This window comes from Pimephales promelas, chromosome 18 (genome assembly GCF_988280905.1).
Source record: "Pimephales promelas chromosome 18, fPimPro1.hap1.1, whole genome shotgun sequence".
In the NCBI taxonomy this organism is placed as follows: domain Eukaryota; kingdom Metazoa; phylum Chordata; class Actinopteri; order Cypriniformes; family Leuciscidae; genus Pimephales; species Pimephales promelas.
This window is the reverse complement of record NC_142786.1, coordinates 25,735,060-25,760,133: the sequence shown is the minus strand read 5'-3', so window position 1 is coordinate 25,760,133 and position 25,074 is coordinate 25,735,060. Positions and strand designations below refer to the sequence as shown.

Sequence of the window (25,074 nt, the reverse complement as noted above, 5' to 3'; positions counted from 1 at the left end):
CTTGAGGTGTTTGCAAAGGAAAATATGCCAGACTGGGAATCTGGAACCTTATTTTACTGTGCTTATAGACTCTGGGGGTCTCCACTCTCAACAATGCCAACTATTACAAACATGCCATAGGCACTTTTAACAGTCAGTGTAGCATAGTGTATCCCAACCAGATTTATTTGACTTTTATGTCCAGACATGTGCACTAGTGCCCACAACATTAGTGAAGAATGAAAAAGACAGAAGGGGATTAAGTCTCACAAGTCCTAAAAAGGAAACAGACAGACACATTTTTGCAATAGTTTCAAGTCATATAAACTTCAGAGAGAGGGATAAATGTTTTTGAAAATGGGAAAAGGGAAAGTATTATGGCATGGTTGAGGTAGCACGGTTTTGGGACTGTTTAGGTCTGCTAAAAAATAAAAAACAGTGAAAGGCAGCTGGTGTTTTAGTATATGTTTTTTTTTTCCTGAATGTCCTGAATAAACATAAGGTTCAGCTTAGTCTCATCAGTACCATAGACAAGAGAGGTCCTTTTGAGAAAAATGTACAGCATTACTTGTAATATTGGGGATAGATTTCCTCTACACCAGATGTTGTGAGGATGACTTACAAAGACATGTGTACTAGTCTGGAACACAGATATAGATGAGGATGCTTTAATGTGGCTGTGTGAAAGCACTGGAGAACTGAGAGCAACAAAAGCAGATTTAGTGTTCGACCTTTCAAACTGTTTAACTCCACAATTCAGTATTCACAGCTTACAGTCTTTTTTAATGTGTTTTAGCAATACATTTATAACATTTATAATGGTTTTAGAATTTTTTTATTGCCTTTACAGGGACTTTAGAGAGCATTCCCCCCAAAAAAAAATTAGCGTACATTTTTATTGTTTGTGATTTTCAATCAAGATTTATTTTAATTTGACAAAAAAGTGTGGAAATACTATTTAATTGTGTGTATTTAGTACACATATAATACCAGTGGAGCTGATTTATTCCAAAATGTCTAGAATATAATTTCCGCCACAGAATGAAATAAGCACAATACATCATTTGACATGTGGTGGAAATGTTCAAGATCTTTGAAAAATTCTTTCGTGATGCATGCATATTTACAGCTGTTAGTCAAACTAAACAAGAGAGTAAAAAAGCTAGGATAATGAGCTCAGTTTTCTGCTATACTGGTTTGTTTCATTTTTTGTTCACAGAAAAATACCGTCTGATTTAGATCAATCTATTCTCATTGCTGTGATCAAAAGGAAGACAATCAGTTTGCCATTGAACTATACGCAACCATTTCTTATGGCCAAATTCAGAATGGTTCCCTGCCCATGGCTACAATCCATTCTGCTTCCTGCCCTATTGATCAACCTCACAAAACAAAATATTTCCTAAGCTGTGAACTTGGACAAGCACCTGTGAACATTCTCAAAAAAAGCATTTGACAGGACACAAGTTTGGACTAGGCACATGCTAAATATTTATATAGCCACTCCTGGGAAAAGGATAGAGAAAGCCGTCTAAATGCTCAGAGAACTTAAAGACTGAAGAAAAGGGGAAGAATGTAAGGTTGTCCTTGGAAGACTGAAGGATAATATGTTTCATATAGAATATTACTGAATATCAAGAAACAAAAACATGGTCTTTTCTCTCTCGTCCAAATATGTATGTTTATAAGCCAAAAAACCATGTGAGGTAGAGTAGTGTGATATATAATATAATACCACTCTTAAAAAATAAAGGTTCTTTATTGGCAGCGAATGTTCCAAGAAGAAACTTTACCATCCATGGAGCCTTTCCATTTCGCAAAAGGTTCTTTTTGTGGAAAAAGGTTCTTTAACAAAAAATGGTCCTTTAAAATACGTTTGACTGAAAGCTTCTTTGGGGAAACCAACATGGTTCTTTTATGGCATCATTTTGAAACCCCAAAGTGTCACCCAAACATAAAAATTCTGTCATTATTTACTCACCACGAAATGACTTACGTTCTTCTATGAAACAAAAAACGGGAAATTTAGCAGAGTTACACTCTAAAAAATGCTGGTTTTGTTTCAGCCCAAATTTGGATCAAATATAGACATAACCTAGCCTGGGTTTGCCCATGCTGCCTTGCCACAGCACGATTTTATTCGCGCTGCTAGGCAGTCTGGACACCATGAACCAAATTTTCCCCTGAAATAGGGAACCAATCACAGAACGGGGAGGGAGCACAGTTGCATTTGATAGGCATTCGTAGCACCCAATAGCCGCGTTTCCACTGCCGGGCTAGGGCTGGGCCAGAGCTAACAGCGAGCCGAGCCGAGCTAGTGGCCTCGGGCCTCAAGCACCGGGCTTGCGTTTCCACTGCCGGGCCAGTAGCCCCACAGCGCTGCCCCAGACCCCACCCCTAACACGCCTTTCTGGATCAAACGTCATAAAACCAAACCCATTTCAGCAGGTAGCCTATTATGAATTAATTTATTTTTTAAATTAGGAAGATAGCATTTATATTAACTCACCTGCCGTGGTGGCTGCAATAGTGTCCCGAGACCAGTACAGGCGATTCTCTATTTCAAAGCGATTTTTTGCGCGATATAACAAGTAAGGGCTGCGGACACGTTTTCAAGTTTTCAAGTTTTTCATTAACCGAGTATTAACCGATGGGCCTCGGTTAACCATAGTGTGCGCGCCGCAACCTCGAGATATTTTTAACACCTTTAATAACTGATTGGACCCCATTTGAAACGAAATTAATTTATAGAAATAAAACGCAGCAAGTACGGAGCAGTTAAAGCCGCATTTCCATCACCCTTCAAACTGAAATTGCCAATTGAAAATAAGCAAAACGTCCATATTATTGCCATTTCACAAAAACTCCGTGTCTGCAAATAATAATAATAATAATAATAATAATAACCATCATCATTACATTATTGTAACATTTTATTAGGCTGCATATGTAGAAGACGCCTTTATCCAAAAAAGGAGCAGAGCACAAATAAACACAATATTTTTGACGCATATGTGTGTGTGGAGCACGCACTGATGGCTGCGAGACGCCCATGTGAATACTTGCAGTTTCATTGCATTTCTTTCAGTGGAAACAACTTAAAATACTCTTTCATTTCTGGTCATACAGAAAATAATAATACATTATTCGCAAATACATTTATTTGCGTAAACTCGCAATAACAAGAAAACGTTGTGCTTTAACAATTAATCAAGGCGCGCTTCATGATCTCCGTGAACTGAAGCGCGAGACCTGAAACAGCCACCGCATTCGAATTTGTTCGTTTTAAATTGGACATTTAAAGCTTTAGTCTACAGGGGTTATATCCTTTGTAGATTAAAGCTTTAAATGTCCAATCTAAAACGAACAAATTCGAATCGAAAGCCAATATCTTCTGACTAAATTATGTAGCTAATTAATTTCTCTCTAAATGTGCATCGGGAGATGGAGATATGTTTTTAGCCGAAAATGATTTAGAAAACAACAGTTTATTAATAAACAATTAATGCCTCGTTATTTTATATTATTTTATTATCAGACACATTTATTATAGCCTATAAATCACCTATAATCCCCTTTCTGTAGGCTGTGGTTACGGCTCTTCTCATTCATCACTGCAGGGAAAATATCATTTCCAGGTTCTAATTTGGCCTCAGAAAACCAGTAAAATATATATTTTTTTCATATTAATTTGTCAAATATTTTAAATGTTTAAGAGGCAAAAAAATCAAACAAATATCTGAAAATTCGTCGATATGTAGCCTATATATAGCCTATATATTTTTGCGCAGCATTTGGCATAGGCCTAGTTCAAATTAAAATGTTATGCAATTTTAAACGGTTAATCGGTTAAACATGGACACCCCTATGTGCATCTTGCTTCAGATCATAACGTTCCATAACACCGATAAACTCCGCCTTTTACCTTGAGCACGCCTCTAGCCCGAGCTGGCCCCCTCTGGCCCAAGGTATTCGACGGGCCAGAAATCCTGGCCGTTGGCCCTGAGGAAGCCCCGATCAAGCCCCGGAAGTGACAGTGGAAACGCGACTGGCCCTGGCACGCACTAGCACGGCCCGGCCCTGGCCCGGCAGTGGAAACGCGGCTAATAATACGGCTCTGGGCTTTCGTAAACCACGCCTCAAATACGTGAAAATGAACATGGTTTCCAGACCACATTTCATTGTCAATGATACGTGGTCTGGCGTTAGCCAGGCTAGACATAACCAGCTGTTGGGTTAAAATTTTAACCCAGCAGTTGGGTTTGTCCATTTTTTACCCAAATTTGGGTTAAAACAACCCTGCAGTTTTTTTGTGTAGCGCTCTTTTCCATACAATGAAAGTGAATGGTGATCACTGTTGTTGAGTTATTTAATATATGATTTATAGACTTGAATTTCAGTCTGTTGCTCACATAAAGCAACCGTATGGCTTTGGACATCTAGGAATACCTTATGCACCAGAGAAACGAGGGCGCCGCCATCTTTAGAATATTGTCTTTGAACTTCAGTTTTTATAATAGTAATTAGCTTTTGAAGTGGATTTACTTAATGTAAAGTTAACGAAAGTTATCATGAGGATTATAATGTTTAAAGCAGATGTCTCAACAAATGTCAGTCCGGGGAGATTTTAAAACACGCTGTTAATGCATAAAAAGGCAAGATCACCGTGAAAATACAGAAAGGAAGACAAAAGACAACGAGCGTAGCGCTGAAAAGGGGTGGGGCTACATAAGGTCTATTGAGAATGAGGAGTCACGTGCCTATTTGGGCGGGGTCTGAGCCGGTCGGCCATGATGGTAGGTGACCCTATCGGTTACCAGGGTTTTTAACGCAGCAGTTACTTCCAGGCATGGTAAAACAGTGCGGTATTGCGAGAAACTCCTCTACTACCGAGCTAAAAACACACGTAATCAATACTGTTTTGTCGTGGGAATCCTACCAACATGGCGGAAAGGGGAGGAGCACTGTAAAATGACGTCAACTCCTCATTCTCAATAGAGCATGGGTATGAATACTTTTGTTTCTTCAAAAATTATTTTTGTTCTTTAAAGTTTTATGTATTCTGGTCCAATTTCTTTTTATTGGAAGAGAACATCTTGGACATTTTGATTAAGTGTTTCACAGTAGAAAGAAAGTCATACGGTGTTGAGTGTGAGAACAATGTGCCTGTTAGGCTAAATGCAGTAGACTCCAAAATTCAATTCATGGGCAGTTTAGAGGACCTGTAAGTCAGCCAGCCATTTTTTGGAATGCAGCATGGATATAAGATAGGCCCAGGTTGGAAATTCAAATATCCAAAGGAATGCTAATTACAGTGGAAATCAAACACCATCAATTATAGAGTTTCAGCATTACTGCTGGTCTTCTCCCCCCTCCTTCAAAAAGCCGTTCCTCATCCAGGCACCTCTTCCGGCCATTCTTTTATGATGGGAACAGGCCTGGGGTGGAACAGGATAAAATTCATGAATTACACTGAATACTGAGCTTCCTTAACCTCATCGTCATATTAATTTATCAACATTTACAAATATTAGAAAGCGTGGGGGAAGAAATGCCTTGGAATGTCCCAGATAATAACCACAGCTGTAGAAATAATAAACAGATAATTATTGATGAAAGGAGACACAATAAATCTTAAACTCAAATGCATTTTGGACACATATTTTGAATAGTTAAGTCATCTGTTGGTCTGTTTGAAAACACTGTTCTACCACAGTGTCACACAGAACAAACACTGAATCACTGACCTCTGCGGCAGAGAATTCCTACAAGTGGAATGGACGAGAGACACTCTGGCATCCCTCTCTTATACGCGTCTATTTGGCTAACTAATGATTGCTATTTGCTAACAAGCTGGTTTGTTTTCTCAGTACATGACTTTGTGTTTGTTTACAGAAGATTGACTCCAGCTATCAACCGTAAAAGCCAATATTTTAACCAAATATCTATAAAAAAAAGACATTTAATTATTTCAGTGAACAATATGTGCAGGCAGAAGCATCATTTTTGATTATTGTAGGTAAAATAGTGTGTCAGAAATAACACATTTATTGTAAGCTTTGTCTCCATTTCTAAGCACTGCCCCATAAAATCTATATAAACTACAATGTATCACTGGAACAGCTTGAGGGGGAGTAGGTTTTTTTTATGGATGAACTATCCCTTTAAGTGAACATTAAGAAAGAAAACACGTCTGTGAGTCTATTTTATCCAGCATTAGGTCTTAAAATTTACACATCCAAGTGATTTTAAACAATCCCAGCGCAAGAAGAGGCGAAAGATAACTCAATTCTCTAGTCTAGCTCACTGTTCTCTGTGCACACAGCTACACACACCTGAAGCACATTTCAGAATTGATTGATCAGAACGGACACAATCACACAAAAATATGTCAAAATACCAGTTTTGGCAAATATTCTGAATATTCTCAATATGTCTGAAATGAAAGTAAATAGTTGAGAGAGAAATCGGATGTGTATCATTAATGAAGCCGTGCATTTGGACCTACAGTAAAGTACAGTACAGTTGCCTATAAATTCCTGCTGCTGTCCGTCATTAATGTTCATCAAAACACAAAACACAGCTTTAACAAAGATTAATGTGTTTTAAAATGTAGGCAATACAGTGAACGCAGAGTTATTTTACATTTAATTGTACATTTCTGTACTTGAATATGCATAAGACCTTACTTTATTTGTAACTTTGTTATGTTGTATTTATCTATGCTTGTAAATAGTGTATATAAATATATACTATTTCTTTCTTTATTTATTTTTTACTGAGCCAAGGTTTTTTCCTCCATTCTGTCACCTGATGGAGTTTTGGTTCCTTGTCACTGTTGCCTTGGCTTTTGGCTTGCTTAGTTGGGGACATTTAATATTCAACAATATTACTGATCTGTGTTGTATTATTTTCATGTAATTTAATAATGCTTAAACTTTTTGCGGATTAAAAAAATGATCCGATCCGTGACTCAAAAACCCGTAATATGATCATTCTAAACCATGAGTTTTGTTATGTGCTGCACTACTACCTACATCAAATAAAGAAGAAAACTACATGGAAAATGACTGCAATTGCTTAACATATTTATTAGTTCAGAAGAACAGACACCCTCAGACAACTTTTTGAAGTTTCAGGTTGACTATTATCATATTTTAAGAGGAAATTAAGTAATTGAGTCAGCGGTTCTTGAGGCAAAATTCAGGTAAATAAGCTTAATGGTGTTTGGCTAGTAGAGAAATATTTGGGAGTTTGGGATACTTTCTTTTACTTACTTCATAGCAGTACAAGTGCACGTGAGACTGGTGTACATTTCAGGGTGAGCAGCGTTTAAGCAAACGTCAAAGCCAGTCTGTGATGGGAGTAATACTTTACGAGTCTTCTCTGCCCAGCTCTTATCGGTCAACATCTCTGTGCACTAAATCAACCGTCCGTCTGTAAGAAGACAAATACCATGCGGAAAAGACACATTAACGGCTGCACTCAAAGTCCTGCCAAGTGTCACTAAGCGTTATTGTCAGAGCCATGCTTTAACACCATACTGCCGACCTCCATTTCCTGTTTCCTGCCCCTAGAGGGCCTAAACACAATCTGAGGAAATCATTCTGCATCGGCCCTGCAGCAGAAAGTGTTCATTTAAGCAAGAGCCCTGGGCACATGTGAATCATTTGGGGTTTGAGAAAAAGCCCCCCTCATCAAAGTGTTAAAAACTAAGCAAATAATGCATCCTACCCATAATGCACATGTGGAAGACAGCAGGACAAGCTGAGAATCATTCACGAGGTTGTATAACTGAGCTCTGATTGATTATCTTGATTTGTAGCTAACGTGTTGAGATGACGACCCATTCCATGAATCTTGCATACATTTATCAAGAAAGGAAGAAAGTTGAAGAACTTTAAAGTAAAGCAAAGATCTGCAACTCATAAACAACAGAGGAAGTGTTATCATTTTTATCCGACTCTAAACAATCCACGATGAAAATAAATGACCATTCAACAGGCTTTCGTGACTTTCCTACTTCGAAACGGCGTCAGCTGAAATTTATTTAAAAAAATTTCTCCCATATCCTGCGGCTATATGACAATCATCAACACATCAAAACCATCGCCTTTTCTCTTTTTCCTCTTAAAGTCTGTAAAATATATTTTTTTAAACATTCGACTGAGTATGAAGCCAGAGGCTTGTGGTCCCAGCTAACAATGCTCTCACATGTCACTCATCTTTTATAGGTGCAGCTGACCTCTAAATAAATCATCGCGCATGCATGCGCCATGAAGCATGGGACTAGCACAGGAAATCAAAGCAAAGGCCGTCACTTGATGATGACAGACTCGGAGGCCTCAGACTAAAACATACATGTTTAATGTCTGCTCCCATGGTTACCCTTCAATAAGCTGCCATAAAAACTGAGAATGATGCCTTTGAATAAAACACACAACATCCAAAGAGGACTTTGATTTATATCGCAGGCTTTGTAGTTTGATTTGAATGGTTCTTTCTGTTTCATTTCCATGTTCAGGAGCCTGCCTGTCTATAGCATGCATGGCACATGCATGACATGAGGTATTTAAACTGGTATGCAGGCTTGTTTGAAATCCCATATCTGGTAGGGCTGGTTAGAATGGGCCCCTCTCTTAGATGCATAAACATGTTTTTGTTATGTTCCCCCGTCCCATGGGTCAATTTGGTGCCATTGACCTATAATGGTCAGCAGTGAGTATATTTACTTCCCCCGTAAATCCAGGTACATAAAATCTCAGGATTCGGAACCATGCTGGTCCCATTTAGCTGGAGTGAAATCTAGAATAACCCATGATACAACAACTGCCATTGAAATCATAAAGCAATAATCTTGAAAAATTAAAAGAGAATATTGTAGGAGCTGAGTGAGGTCTCTAAAGTCAGCATTTTTGCACAAAACTAATTTTGATAATGTGGAAAAAGTCACCAACATTCCAACATGCAACATTTAAAACCATTTAATCATGTAGACTTCACTGTGAGTTCAGAAAACATTTCAGGGAATCTGCACCATTCCAAGGACTGTTTTGTATTTCAGACCAAACAACACACATTTTCAGACTTGCAACTTGTTTAACTGTGATGTTGTTGTGGCAAATTAGATTAGAGAATCAGAGATAATGATGTCACATAAATCTGGAAAAACACATGCTCACAATCAAAATGTCTATGTTCTACAGAAAAAGACTAAATAAATAATTGAATGTATAAATAAAACTTGAGATTTATGAATAGCAATGTCTGGGGGAAACGATTCTTAGATTAAATAAATAACGCTGAAAAAAGTAACCAAAGACTTGTTTATTATTATTATTACTTCCAATACTTAACACAAGAAATGCATCATATTATAATCTGATTACATCAAACCAACAGAACTTGCAGCTGAGTTCAATGAATGCTCAATGTTTTAGTTCAAATTAGCCTAAATTCAAACAAAGACAACATGTCTGTGAGTAGCGTTCTCATCCACTACCGTTCAAAAAAGTTAGACTTTTCTTTTAAAAGAAATTAACTTTTATTCATCCAAAGATGCATTAAATCGTTCGAAATTGACATTAAAGGGATAGTTCACCCAAAAATGAAATTCTGTCAGCAATTACACACCCTCATGTTGTTCCAACCCTGTAAGATTTTATCCGTTTATCATCGGAACACAAATTACGATATTTGTGAGAAAATCTGAGAGCTATTTCTCCTCCATAGGCTTCTAAGGGATTGAAAATTGTCGGTCCACAAACTTATTAAAGACATCGTTAAAATAGTCCAAGTGACTACAGTGGCTCAATATTAAGTTTATCAAGCGACGAGAATACTTAGTTGTACGAAAAACAAACAAAAATAACGACTTTATTCACCTATTAATTTCCTTTTGTGTAGGCCTCTGACGTGAGTTCATGTAGTCGTGCACTTCTGTATTGTACTTCACACGCATCACACACAGGACCAATGTCGGCCAATAGTAAGCCTACGTGTGACATACAACACAGAAACGCTGCGATGTTACACTACGTGAACTCCCGTCAGAGGCACATACAGAAGGAAATGAATTAGTTAGACTGATGGTGATACCAAGAAGTTTGAAAAAGTCTTGCCAGACACAGGAGATAAACTGAGGACATCCGTCGGAGATGATATCTTCTGGGAGACTAAAGTGACGAAAGATGTGTTGAAATAATGTATCTGCTGCCTCGAAGGCGGTAGGAAGTCCTTTTAGGGGGATGAGCTTGCAGGATTTAGAGACCGGTCAACTTAATGACTACAGACCTGTCGCTCTCACATCTGTGGTCATGAAGTCGTTCGAAAGACTGGTGTTGGCCCACATGAAGTCGTTTGAAAGACTGGTGTTGGCCCACCTGAAGGACATCTCTGGACCCCTGCTAGATCCCTTTCAGTTTGCTTACAGAGCAAACAGGTCTGTGGAGGATGCAGTCAACATGGGGCTGCATTATATCCTGCAACATTTCGACAGACCTGGGACTTATGCAAGGATCCTTTTAGTGGACTTCAGTTCGGCCTTCAATACCATCATGCCTGATCTTCTCACAGCCAAACTGACCCAGCTCTCCATGCCACCCTTGATTTGTCAGTAGATCTCCAGCTTCCTGATGGACCGGCAGCAGCGAGTGAGACTGGGGAAACTCACATCCAGGACTCTCACCCCAGCAATGGCGCCCCCCAAGAGTGCATTCTCTCCCCACTGCTCTTCTCCCTGTACATTAACAACTGCACTTCTAAAGACCCCTCTGTCAAGCTCCTGAAATTTGCCGACGACACCACTGTCATCGGTCTCATCCGAAAAGGTGACGAGTCTGCTTACAGACTGGGGGTTGAACGGCTCTGGTGCAGTTTTAACAACCTTGAGCTGAACACGCTCAAAACAGTGGAGATGATAGTGGATTTCAGGAGGAACAGCCCAGCACTCCCCCCACTCACCATCATGAACAGCACTCTGGAAGCAGTGGAGTCATTCAGGTTCCTAGGCACTACCATCTCTCAGGACCTGAAGTGGAATAATCACATTGACTCCATTGTGAAAAAGGCCCAGCAGAGACAGTACTTCCTTCGCCAGCAGAGGAAGTTCAACCTGCCACAGGAACTGATGATTCAGTTCTACTCAGCCATCATTGAGTCTGTTCTATGCGCATCCATCACTGTCTGATTTGGTTCTGCTACCAAATCAGACATCAGGAGACTGCAACGGACAGTCCGGACTGCGGAGAGGATTATTCATGCCCCCCTGCCAGCCCACCAGGACCTGTACTTTTCCAGAGTGAGGAAGAGAGCAGGTAAAATCATCACAGACTCCACTCACCCTGGACACCACCTGTTACTGTCAAGACGGCGACTTAGATCACTGGCCACAAAAACATCTCGGCACAGAAACAGTATCTTCCCACAGTCCATTTCCCTCCTGAACAGTTAAAACACTTCCCAAGGCATAGGCCTATGCCTTAAGTGCAATACTCCCACGGTTTAGTGCAATATCTTAAACTCAGGTGATATTTAAATGTAGATATTTTTTTTACACACTTCACACTTGGCAAAAAAGTCTTTCTGATTCTGATTCTATGACGAAGATGCAGATATGAGATTTTGAAGATGGAAGGTCGGTCATAAAAATCGATCCCCAGATGGGACCAGGGACGGTTGGGTATGGGTAATGGTGTGAGTTTACCTTTAGACACCGGAGAGGTGTGAGCCATGAGGGACAGGCGACAGGTCGATGGTATAAAGATACGTCCCTCAGGACCTCCCGGTAGAGCAGGTTCGGTCCAAGTGGCTTGATGGATTTGGTCATGGAGTGCCCATTGGATTGGGCTGACAATCATGGCTGGAGGGACAATGGATTCAGGTGTTGCGGGCTCAGGATCCGGATGATGAAGAAGAGAGAGTGCGTCTGCCTTACAATTTTTGCTTCCAGGTCAGAAGGTGACTACAAAAGTCGAATCTCGTGAAAAATAGAGCCCATCTGGCTTGACGAGGGCTGAGTCATTTAGCTTCTCTTAAATACTCAAGATTTCTGTGGTGAGTTGCTCCCTTCAGTAAATGTCTCCATTCTTCTAGAGTAAGCTTTATAGTGAGGAGCTCACGATTCCCAATATTGTAATTCTGCTCCACCGGGGACAGCATCTTAGAGTAGAAAGCACATGGATGGAAGCATAGGGGATAATGGTGGATGCATCGACCTCTACGACAAACGGTAGTTCAGGGTTCTGATAGCGAAGGACTGGAGCAGAGATAAATGGAGAGAGGTGAGAGGGGAACTGATTAAGCTGTAATTCTTGATGAAACAATGGTAAAAAAAGAAGGAAGAATCCAAGGAATCTTTGCAACTCTTTAATGGTGGTGGGTTGTGGCCAGTTCAGGATGGATTCCACCTCCCATTGGTCCATTTGGATGTCATGTTGGTCAATGATGTACCCCAGGAAGTGTGGAACTCGCATTTCTCTAATTTGAGGTGGAGTTGGTTATCCTGAAGACACTGGAAAACTTGTTTTACATGTTGATGATGTTCCGAGTAAATCAGAATATTGTCTATGTAGATGATGACGAACTGGTTGAGGAAGTCTCTAAATACCTTGTTCATGTAGTTTTGGAAGACGGCAGGTGAGTTGGACAGCCCATATGGCATGACCTGACATTCATAGTGCCCTGAGGGGGTCACCAAGATGGTCTACCACTCATCTCCGATGCAGATGCGGATCAAGTTATAGGCACTTCGAAGATCAAGTTTTGAGAAAATGCGAGTCCCACATAGCTGTTCCAATGCTGCTGGGACCAGAGGAAGGGGATAACCAAACTTGATGGTTCGTGAGTTCAGAATCTGGTAATCCGTGCTGCATAGTGAGTCTTCTGTCACAACACAGAAGGGAACAGATGGTGGATGTAACATAAAGTTTATTGACAGAGCAGGGGGGAAAAACAGAACAGGTGAAGGATGGTATTACTTGATGACATGTAGGACTTGGATGACTGCAACACAAATGAAGATGAAGGAAGTAAGGTTGAGGATGATGTAGATCGAGGAACGAAGACAACGGGAGGTTATGAGGATCCGAAGACTGCGACTACTGTAGAAGACGGAGATGAGGAAGAAGATCAGGTACGGGAATGCTGACGATTTCTGGTGAGAGCAAGAATAGTCTGAGTAACTTATGACGAGACCAGACAATGAACTGGAGGGAGTGCAGGCTTGATACGTTGAGGCTGATGAGGGTAAACAGGTGCAGGTGATTAGAATTCCGGTGATGATGAACGAGTGGGAAAATCTGGTGCAGATGGCTGAGTGGATGGTGTGAGTGACTCTGTGACAAATAATAATATCCAACAACTCAAAACCATGCAAATAAAGAGAGAAATTTGCATAAAACTCTTCTTAAGTTGATACATCTTTCAATTCAGCCGAACTTTCATCAAGAAATGTCCTTAAAGTAGATGAATTCAACTCCACAAAGTCTTGCCAACTGTTGCCTTCATTTTTTAAGCTCAAGGAACACCTCATTCTTTACAGTGTGACCTTTGGACATCAAGAAGAACATCTCACATTGCATCATCTCAGTCTTCTGTTTCCCTTCATGACATACTGAGCGTCCACAGAGCTCTCCACAGCAGCACTGGGAGTCCTACATTTCACTGAATGATCATCTGTGTCTGCTGGCCCATCTTTCAGCCCTGCTAAAAATAAGAGGGAGCTGTCTGCAAAGTTGTCTGGCCTGGCTGGCTCTGTTGTGTTTGGTTACCTGATAAAATATTAGCTCAAGGAATTGTGGGGGTTATAATGCAAGGAGGGGTTAGCAGATTTTTTTTTTTTTATGGAACAGAGATGCACACATACATCTAATCTGTCTTTCTAGTGGTTCCGCTGCAGCAGACACTGAACAATGTTCATCTGTTGTCCACATGTGCAGAATGAACAAAAAGGGGGAAATGGTTTTACTGGCACGTACCTCACTGATAGAACAGAGGTGTATGACGGATTGTCAACTATCGGGCCTCTCATGAAGCAATAGAGTGGCATAAATTTAGTTTCCATGTATAAATGTGATCTATACTGCAGAAAATGCTCTAAATTTATCTGGGGTCTTGATATCACTATACAGTAACACATTTTTTTGCACAAGTGTTGATTTACAAATGGTCCTCACAGACCCATTTTGATTTCAATGTGTCAAAAGACCTGATATATTAATACTTCATACTTAGATATTCAAGCCACTTGCCACTATTTATTACAATAGCAAGAATCAGTTCCAAGACACTACTCAATAAGCCCTGAAAAGTCCTTTTTTAAAAAATATTATGGGATATTATTATTAATTTTATATTAAGTCATAATTTACACACCCCTCCAATCATTCCAAATCTGTACTTTGTTCTGTAGAACATAAAAGAAGATATTTTGTATATTAATATATTTATATTTATATTTTTGTCCATAATGGAAGTCAATGGTCACCAAAACTGTTTGGTTACAAACATTCTTCCAAAGAATTTATTTCAGAGTAGAAGTACAATACACATCAAGTACATTAACTATAATGATAATTATAACTATAAAATTTTACAAATCTTTCCAGGGCTTGACAAAAAAAAAAAACACAAAAAAAAAAAAAAAAGAACTAGGCCATTAAAATTTTAACTAAACTTTAACAATGACACAGGGGAATGATATAATTGGATGGATTCACTTTCAGAAATATTTTTTTAGCCAACAAACAATAAAAACTGACAGTCAATTAGAATCCAGACAACTTTAAAAAGGGACACTGTGACAAACTGTGACAGTTATGTGACATAACTGCAGTGCTTATAATAAACAGAATATCATCGACTGTTGATGTGGATGCTAACACAGTTATCATTTTTGGTGTGAAAGTGCCTTACAGTAGATGATGACATAATTTTCATAATCATAATCATCATCATCAAAACTAATAATAATGATAATAATAATAAATTATCATTATTAAGTTTATAAATTAAATACAATTGTTCATGCTAAGCCTCAGACCAATGAGCCACCTAATCAATCAAATATATATTTTGGCACCAAATTCCTAAAAATATTAGGAAAGAAGCTTAACATGAAAGTAATTAGCCTCATTTTTCAGAATGAATGTTTTGCGGCAAATAAATTATTTATTTTTATAATATGTCCCCTGATGAAAGAATGATAAATAGACTTAATTTGATCAAATAATCTAGTGCTTATAGTTATCCAAAAACCCAGCCCTGCTTAAGTCTACAAAATGATTTTGCTGGCTGCAGTTCCTCCACAATCATTATTTGGCAAATTATAACAGGTTATTTACAATCCCATCCTCAGCAGTTGCCCAGTGGATCATTTTAGACAAATGCGATTACCCCTAAACCCCCTAAAACTAGAGGAAGCTCTTTTGCATTCTGATTTCCGACCTTACAGAATTTCATAGCTTCCAGTTGAGAAGGAAGCAGACACATAACTCTAAACTCTCTCCTAAAATTACAGCTCTGGTTTTCTCATGGGCTGATCGGAGTCAGGCACACCATAGGCTGAGTGAATGAATTCAGGTAGGGGTTGTATTTTAGGACCGCAAGCCAGACACATGCCTTTTCGTGAATAAAAGCATCAATAGGAGTCCACCAATTACGGTCATCAATCCAACAGCAGTGACCTATTGTCATCCTATGGTTAATGTTCAAGCTTACACTGTCTATGTAAGTTACTAAATCCATTTTTCCCCACAAATGAATAGTCTGTTTCTTATAATTATTGTGCTCCTTACTATATACAGTAATACAAATCAAAAGGGGAGAAAAAGAAAACATGAAAACAAAGACAGAACTTTCCAGCAGATGTATTTGGCTCGTTTTCCAAGTGTGTAATTGGGAATGGGTAATACATCTCCACAAATGAAGATTAGATGAGAAGAAAACTCTACGCTTAATATGTTTTTGCTGTCGAACCCACCACAACTTCACAGTCAATGTGTCATGTCATTACATTAAGTTCTTTCTTACACAGAAGACATTGTAATGTTATTCATTACATCAAATGTTTATTATATCCACATGCTTAATCCTGAGGCAACAGTCCTCTGCGAAATCAAAATAATGTTTATAATGAATGTTCAACAATAGCCAAACTATACTCACAGGCCACTAAGTAATAAATGGACGATATATCAACAATATGCTTTCTCTGGTGGACACATTCACTGACAATTTGATGTATTGAGCTTTAAATCATGGAAGTTTAAACTGTGCCTTTTTGGTACACTTTAAGTGCATTTTCAGACGGGGAGACCACTGGTATATCTAAATGAATGGCGTAAGGTCACATAGACTTATCCTCAATATATATCTAGATGTACACACTAGGATTTACATGAAATACCTGCATTACCAAAGACTGAAGGAATGTAACTTTTCCACTGTCTAACTTGCTTTACAGCTCACACAACATGGAATGAATTGTGAAATAAAACTAAGACATGTTAAGTATGAAGCTGGCCCCAGAGCATGGTAAAAAAAATCCACTAGTGCCTTGGTGACTGCATGGCTTGATTTTAATTACAGTGCAGGGAACTGCTTTTGAAAACACTCCAATGTGGATCTGTGGGTCTGTGGTCAAATAGATTTTTTCTTCCCATATTCTAATGAGGTTTAAATGAAAAGAGAAGACATTAATGACATTTCCACCCAGCTCTAATTTCAGTTACAGCTAGGATAAATTTCACAATTTGACAGTAACAGACATTGTTCAAAAGCGACACGCTCTACCAGAAGTCGCAATGAGCCAATTGTGGAGAATACCGATAATTAAAAAAACATACTGTTTTGTGTTTTATGTTCTTTTTAAGAAACATCTAAGCTTTCAAATTCTGTCAAATTTGAAATTCAAACAATAAATGTCTTTTGGCGCTCTTTTGTCAGCATTAAACGATAGTCCTTTCTTCCCTATTGTGAGGTATATCCGAGTGAAATGGCTTCATGAACAAAAATAAAATAAAGGACTTGATTATGTCCATCAGGAATTGATTGAATGGTTGTGGTTTGCTATTGGTCGATCTCATGTGAGTGACAGGTTGTCCCGCCCTCACACCAGTAAACGTGTCAGAGACGTGTCAGAGAAGACGGAGGGGAAGTTATTTCAATTAAAGATTATGAGGGAGCATCTATTTTTTTTTAATAAAGAATTTATCACTGCAATATTCAGAAAAAAATAAGAATTGTCAATTTTGATTTGAATAAACTTTCTCCTATCGCTCCACACCATCTGACTGCCATGAATGATGTTACATCAAGTAATATTTGTAACCCATGCTGGCAGTAGAAATGAGTCACAATGAGCAACATTTCAAAAATAAGTTATTGCTATTATAAAACCTTCAAAATTATGTCTGATTTGTTGGAATAAGACAAAAAATGTCCTATTGTACCTATTTGAAGTTGAGTCAGCAAAGTCAGTAAGTTTTGAGAAAAATTTTGAAACATAATAATCTGGCAATCATACCATATAATCCCTGGTAATAACACCAAATTTGGCACACACCAAGGCAAGTCAAACCCCATTTCAATAGTATATATATATATATATATATATATATATATATATATATATATATATATATATATTTATTAATCTAATATAAATGTCATCAGATATTTTCCCCAAAAGTTAACCAAACGTTCATTTAAGACTTCATTAACACTAACAGATAATGTTTGCTTGAATACAAACCAAGACATATATTTAATACAGACAGACAGATAATAATACTGTAATTCTGTGTATGTATATCGGTATCACAATGTTTGAGAGAGGTCTTTAATCGCATGCATCAGATATGTGTGAGTAGATCGTTTTTTTTTTTTTTTTAACAACAGCATGAGTTTGAAAATCACATTTTGTTGGTCATCAAGAATTTGCTATGAATATTCACAAAGTTGGAATGCCGCGCTTTACAACAATACTAAACAATACGAGAGGCGAAAGGCAAGCATAAAAAACTAATTTTCATGGATTATTAAATCAAAGGAAAGATTTAGAAGGTAAATTAATACAATTTGGAGCATTGGGATAACAACTCATTTTTTTGAAAACCTCAAATTCAACCAAAATGGACATATTTCAAATGTTTTGCCTATACTCATAATTAGCATTCGGGCTCATTTTGCCAGCATGGGTCACATTCATGGTTTAATTCATTTTTAATGTCACATGTCTGTCCACTCCATCAACAGCGAAGGACAGTAGAAGAATTATCCGAATGACTTTTGAAAACTGCCACCTTGCAGTTTATATATACAGGCAATAATTATATTTTTAAAAACAAAATAGCAAAATTATCTGAATTATAGCCTTGTATGAATTGTTGAAGTCACAAATGCTTACACTTGCCAGTAATTTACCCTACCTATGTGCATTTTGGTATTTAGTTTAGGCAGGATCAGGATTAAGACGAACATCGGCCAATCTACTGTACATCAGTGACTGATAAATTGGTGCACACTTAATTAATGTAATGCATCCTTGTTATAAAGTACTGTTTTCCTTTTAGATGTTTTTTTTTTTTTTGCTAACTCCTAACAGTTGATGGGTGTATTTGCAGTATATCACAAATGCATATTTTTTTATAACCTTCAAATGAAAACTGCACTGCCTATAATAAAAAAAATCAGCAAAGTGCAGATATTCTGCAGCTAATGAAAGGAGAGGCCTGTTTTACAAGCCGCAGCATTCATGTTTCAGTAAAATCAGTCCATACTCTCTGGAGTGAACATCTGGAAGAGTGTCTCCATGTATGTGTTCCAGCAAGTGTGTCGATTTTTGTTTTCCACGTCACACTGAAGATATTTTCATTCATAAGAGCAATACTGTTTACACAGTCGCAGCGGTAATTGTGTTCATATGCGACTCGTGGGAGACATGTACAGTGTGTTTTCCACATGTTTGACATCTAATACCACATGCTAATTAATTGGATGATCCCTTTCACAGATCCTGCTTTCAACATTTGAATGTACAGGCATGCCTGAAAAATTCTTTTTCATTGGTTTTTTTCACCCCTAAATTGTTTACATCTGCGAACAGGGGCTTTGTGCAATCCATTCTTTATCCCCTCATTTTCACAATCATTTGCTTTTATATGACATTTTATACATCAACTGTTAGTCAGAGACTCAGTGTCTAATGAGTTTAAGCTTTTGGGTCTTCTCTAAACGCTAAATAACAGTGTATTTATTAAACTGAAATTTTGGCTCTCTCAACAAAGAATTCACAATTTGAATTCCGTGTTGAAATTGCACTAGAAATATTTGTATTAAAGGCTACAACCACTGTGAATGATCTCTGACAAGTTTGCACACTTGCAAAAGTGAGCTTTTGGAAGCCAAAAATCAAATCACAATGCATTATTGGTGTGTGTGAGAGAGAAATTAAGAGACAGAATGAGAGTAAAATGAATAAAGTGAGTAGAAAAGGGTAGGATGGGGTAGAGGGGCTTTTGTTGGTGGAAGGCATGCAGAAACTATGCGGTTTTCTCAAGGACAAGTTAGACAGGGCAGGCCACCTCACAGAGGGAAGCTGGAGTCTCCATGGTACCATGTGGAAAAAGGGAGGGAAAAAATCCGGGCCAGAATGAAAAGAGGTAACCCTAGCCGCTGAGGTGGCCTGATAGAAGTCAGGGGCCAGGGTATGGCTCCCCCTTTTCCCCATCCACACCCACTTTGTGTTGTGTTGAGTGCAAGGAAGAAACTCCTCTGCTTAGAGCCAAGATAAGCAAATATAATGGTGCCACACATTAGGTTACTGTAAGGAAGGAGAAGGGAGTAAGCGAGAAAGTGAAAGGGAGAGTGTGTCTTAGTTCTATCAGTAGTCCAATCGGCTCCTCCTTTTCTTGACATTTAAGATGGGGGAGCCATGTGATAAGGAGATCTTTCTCAAGCTGAATTAGCACCAGAAAGTGGCAGCTGAGCCTGAAACCACACAGTGTCAAGGCCTTACCATGCTAAAGAACTGCCAATAAATCAGCAATACATTTTCATATTGAACCTGCAGCCTTCTATTTCATCGCATTGTTATTATTACATACTTGTTATATTTAAATAATGTGAATATTTTTTAAATATGAATATGTATACTATAAAATTATTAAAATAATTGTTGCTATATATATACAGAGTATATAAGAACACACACTTATATAATTTATAAATGATATAAAATTGAAATAAACCATTTAGTGAGTTTTGTCACTGATATGTCACTATTTATTGTTGAAATATTAAAGAAAAGTCTGGAAGTAATTTCAGTGGCTGTCATATCTTAGGGCCAGCGCAAATTGAAAAACTGGAGGAACAGGGCTCCAGACTAATTTTTACACTGGTTGCACTGGCGCTACCAACTTTCTCAGTTGGTCGCACCAGCATATGATTTGGTCGCACCATTTTTGTTGTTTTTTCAGCCAAAGACATTTTTGCTATCTATCTATCTATCTATCTATCTATCTATCTATCTATCTATCTATCTATCTATCTATCTATCTATCTATCTATCTATCTATCTATCTATCTATCTATCTATCTATCTATCTATCTATCTATCTATCTATCAGCATCATCTTTCTATTTTTTAAAAAACATTAAACATTCAAATGCATGCATTACATTTTAAAAGATTAATAAGCTAATACAGATTTTTCGCTATCAAAGTTTATAGTTAAAATCAGAATTCTCACACTCCTTACCTTCTGCATTTTATAATAATTTCCTTTTCCTCAGTCGAGCGATTACTCTCATCTAACCGCTGAAAAGACGTAGGAAGGGGCACACTGTTTCGTGAGACATTTTCATTTTTATATGCCTTAATTTGTGAATTCGTAATTTCGTAATTCGCAATGCGCGTGACGTCTATGTTCGTCAATAAATAAACTGCACGTGTCTTGGGGAAGAACACTGTAGCCAGAGCTACTTCTCTCGATTAAATGTCTATGGCGAGTCACGCAGGCACTGGGCAACTCCGCATCCGAATCGACCCGGGATAAAATAGTCCGAATATAAACACTTATTATAGGCGTACCGTAGTGATTCAGGAGTCAAAAAAGTTTGGAAAATGGATTCATGATGTAGCCTACTCGTTCATTTTGAACATAAGTTAGGGACTGCAGCAGCTGATACAACGCCGTTCTGTTGCGCGAGTGTCTACTCGCACAAATGCGACCATATAAAATTTTAACCGCAACTGTGCCGCAACTGTTATTTAATTTTAATTTTTAATTTTAATTTAACTGTTATTTATTTTAAAATATACACCGCACAGCTGTAGAGGGGGCTGATGAGAAAACATGCGAAAAAAGTGAAAATCAGCAAAGAAATAACTGGAGTTGCCAAGTGCCCCTTTAAATAATGGCGCAAATACCAGTAAATTGACAAACGCAAACCATAGTAAATCACCTTGCGTGATTCCTTTAAATACTCTCCTCCCATAAATTTTGCGTCTGAAAGGGAAACTCCTACAAATGCACATGCAATAAGGTCAGCCGCAAAAATAACTATCCACACCTGCCCAGCACTAATTTTTCACTGTCTTTAGTAAATCCTGACCGTATTTTTTTAACACCAAAAGAGGGTTTGTGCTGACGCAAGCTCTCAGTAAATCTTGCCCCTAATATTCACATGTGTGCATTTCGATAGTCTACAACTCACAGATTCACTGCATATCTGTGGCACACAGACTAGCTCCTTCTGTGTTTACATACCTGTAGATTGTAAAACTATTTTGGAAATGCATATCTGTGTCAGCCAAATGTTAAGAGTGACAAAGGGCCATAAAGACAAACTAGGTTGAAATAATACATGTAAATAATAGGATGTAGACTGCATCCTGTTAAGGAAATGCATCCTCAAACTGGCAGCATTATCTGAACTGAGGTCAGAGAGTGAGAGGCGACAATGCACTCCTGGCCCAGGATGAGCTGCTAATATTTACTCTGAGCACAAATGGGTTTTCCTGCACACTTCCTTTCTCATGATATAAACATAAATATACATGAACACAAAAAGACTATTACTTTATCTGTTTTTACTCATCTTTTAATTAATTAGCGTTCTAAAAAAACACTGAGCAGTTTAGAAAGATGGGTCTGTTATCCTTTCCTGTCCAATGTAAAGAAATGCAAAGCTAATTAAACAAAGCTACTGTGGCATGCAAGAAAAATAACATTAAAAAAAAAAATATATATATATATATATATATATATATATATTTATTTATTTTTTATTTTTTTGGAAAAATCACTTTGGCAAGTAAATCAGGCCGGCTGGCCTCTAAAATAATGAATACTCATGACTGAATCAAATGAAAGAGATTTTTTTAAAAAAAAAAAAATTAAACAAATTTCTAAAAGCAAGTAAAAATATAATATACTTATGGCAAGTCAATTTTCTCAATTTATCACAACTAGTAGCAGGTGTGACCAATTAATTTTGCACTTTGGATGTATCTTTGGATCTATCGAACCATCTCTGTCTACAAAATGATATGAATGAGTATGTGACATTATTAACTGCACCCGGCAATATGACAAAACAAAACAAAACAAAAAACACACCATTCACAGATGGAGTTACTTACATAAAATTCAGAATGCCATACCAAACCTTGCATTTCGACAAAGAACTGCACCCTAATATATATATACAACGAGAATATTTAGGCAAAATTTATTCCAGGCCAATTAGGCCTCTATTGTAAGTGGATAAAAGTTTGAAAGCGACTGCTAAATACATAAAGTTAAATGTGAATAATGTTCAACAATCAATTCAGACTTCTAAAGGAGGTGAACCAAAACACTTCATCCATCAATCAACAGAATCTCTAGCTTATATTTCATAACAGGAAATGAGTTAAACATTTCCCTATTCACCATCAAAAATATCATCTTTCTTGGGATACACAGTAGTATTCCTCAAATGATCAGATGTAGAAATTTAAGAACTGTTTGTACGTTTGATTGGTATTACATGTGACCATTTTTGGATTCCAATTGGTACTGCAGCAATATGGTGCCAGGTAGGGCTTTCTGGAGAAAAGCAGTTGGAGTATATCAAAACCTTGTTTCCAACATGGTTATGTAACTTCACACATTCTGCCCAGCATCGCTACAAAGGCTCCCTCAGGCCTCCGTAACATGTGCAACTACACTACACACAGAGTTTCAGCCCCGTATTTAGTAGAGAAAGATGGTCGCCAGCCACTGCCAATATATTTCCTCTTTCCTTTTTTCATCACCCTATTCAAATCAAAATATGCAAGTGCAATAGTCAACAAAATGAAAACAAAGATTTTAATGGAGGAAAATGGCCTCAGAAAGGTTAATTCACAGTTTTTTTGAGTATTATATGCCAAATGCAGCCCTGGAATGAGAGAATGCATCTACGGCTTTCCTGTGGTTTCTCTTCATCTGCAAGTCATAATTAGACCCCGATAGGGTCTCGGCTCCTTGCCTTCTCTTTCCACTGCCAAGCAAATGGCAAGGCAAAACATTCCCTCTCTTATTTTGCCATGTCCATCTTGTTCTTACCGGTGCAGTTAATATTTACTGAGCATATAGCTGTAGAAGTCACACTCAAAATTTCCAAATGGAAACAAGTGTGGTAACTTTTCACAGACATTCTGTCTTTGAGCAGTGAGGTCATTCTAGCCAAGATCAACTTCGCATTCAGATTCAAATTGACAAAAATAAAAATAAATAATTCATACAATCCATGTGGTTCAGTAATCAAGATTTAGGTCTGGTCGGGTTAAAAAAAATGTATTTGCTGTTTCATTAACGTAGCAGGAAATAAACAAGGAGAAAAAATGAAAAATTTCCATGATTGATTATGGGAGACCCATCAATCTACTTAAAAGACATGTTTCAGAGCTAGACAATCTGGGAATAACACATGAACTCAAAGCAGCATGTTTTATTTTTGTAAAAAGGACAAAGTCAAGTTCGGAAATCTTTGAGTTTTCTCAAAAAAAAAAAAAAAAAAAAATCTTAACAGCGACCATGTGGACAACTCAAGTGTAACATACGCCTGAATTTCAGCCAAAGACATTGATAACCATTGTGCACTGCTTATGTATGACAGCTTTGTTTGCCCTAGGGTAAAGAAGGCAATTATTGCAGACCAGTGACCGTTAAATGTCTGTCTCTTAGTCCAACTACAATTACCATCAATTACCACAGGCTGATATTTACTAAGTACACAAGGTCATGGCACAGTCTGTCACAAGTGAAATTGAGTCCCTATCTGTCCACAAACAGGCTCTTTGCAGGTACTGCCCATACAGTACCTCGCAATTTTATAAAACACTGTAATAATACATTATCTGTGTTTTTAAGATACAACGGCCTATTTAGACGCAAAAAAAGACAATTATGCAACAAAGAAATGACAGACAAGGGAAGCTAACTTACTTCCTAAGTACAGGAAAGACTTCAGTGAACTCCACCCATCCTTTCCTGTGTCATGGCATGGGCTGTTAGTGCAGCTGCCAGTCAAGATCCCAGAGGAAAGATGCGGCCCTCTGTCCTGGAAATGGGTGGATTTTGTCCATATTTCAAGCCAGTGGCATTTCTCATGGACACACAGCACTGTAAATTTAGATATAAAAAAATAGCACCAGTGGTATTAATGGTAGATAGACGGTCAAATTGCTTTGGGGAAAAACAACCACGGGACGTGGAGTATGATATAGTGATTATTGACTATATTGATTTTGACAACCGTAAAACATCACATTTCAACATTCACTAAGAAACTTTTAAGTAGGGTGATGACACTGCACCACACTGGTTTACCCGATGTTTGGTGAAATTTTGCGGTTAACAAAGGCCTACGGTCGCGTGCAGTGAGGGCTAAAATATTCCATGCAGATTTCGCCTTTCAGCGTTGCGCTCGTTGTCTCTTGACTTCCGGTCTGTATTTTCATAGCGATCTTGCATAGATATGAATGAACTGCTCGTAAAAAAAAATCCCGGTCGACATTTGTTAAGACATCTGCTTTATAATGCTTATGATAAACATTACAATGCT

General features: G+C 38.0%; 1 protein-coding gene across 1 annotated transcript in view; it reads right to left on the bottom strand.

Moving 5' to 3' along the window:
- col8a2 (collagen, type VIII, alpha 2) overlaps nucleotides 1-24,946 on the bottom strand; it is a 129,792-nt gene extending 104,846 nt beyond the window's left edge. Inside the window, exons 1-2 of the mRNA XM_089123237.1 lie at nucleotides 24,840-24,946; nucleotides 24,456-24,632 (exon numbers count right to left, since the gene is read on the bottom strand). The gene's annotated coding sequence lies outside the window, so the exon portion shown is untranslated. The remainder of the gene's footprint in view (nucleotides 1-24,455; nucleotides 24,633-24,839) is intronic.
- Between the last annotated feature and the right edge of the window lie 128 nt (nucleotides 24,947-25,074).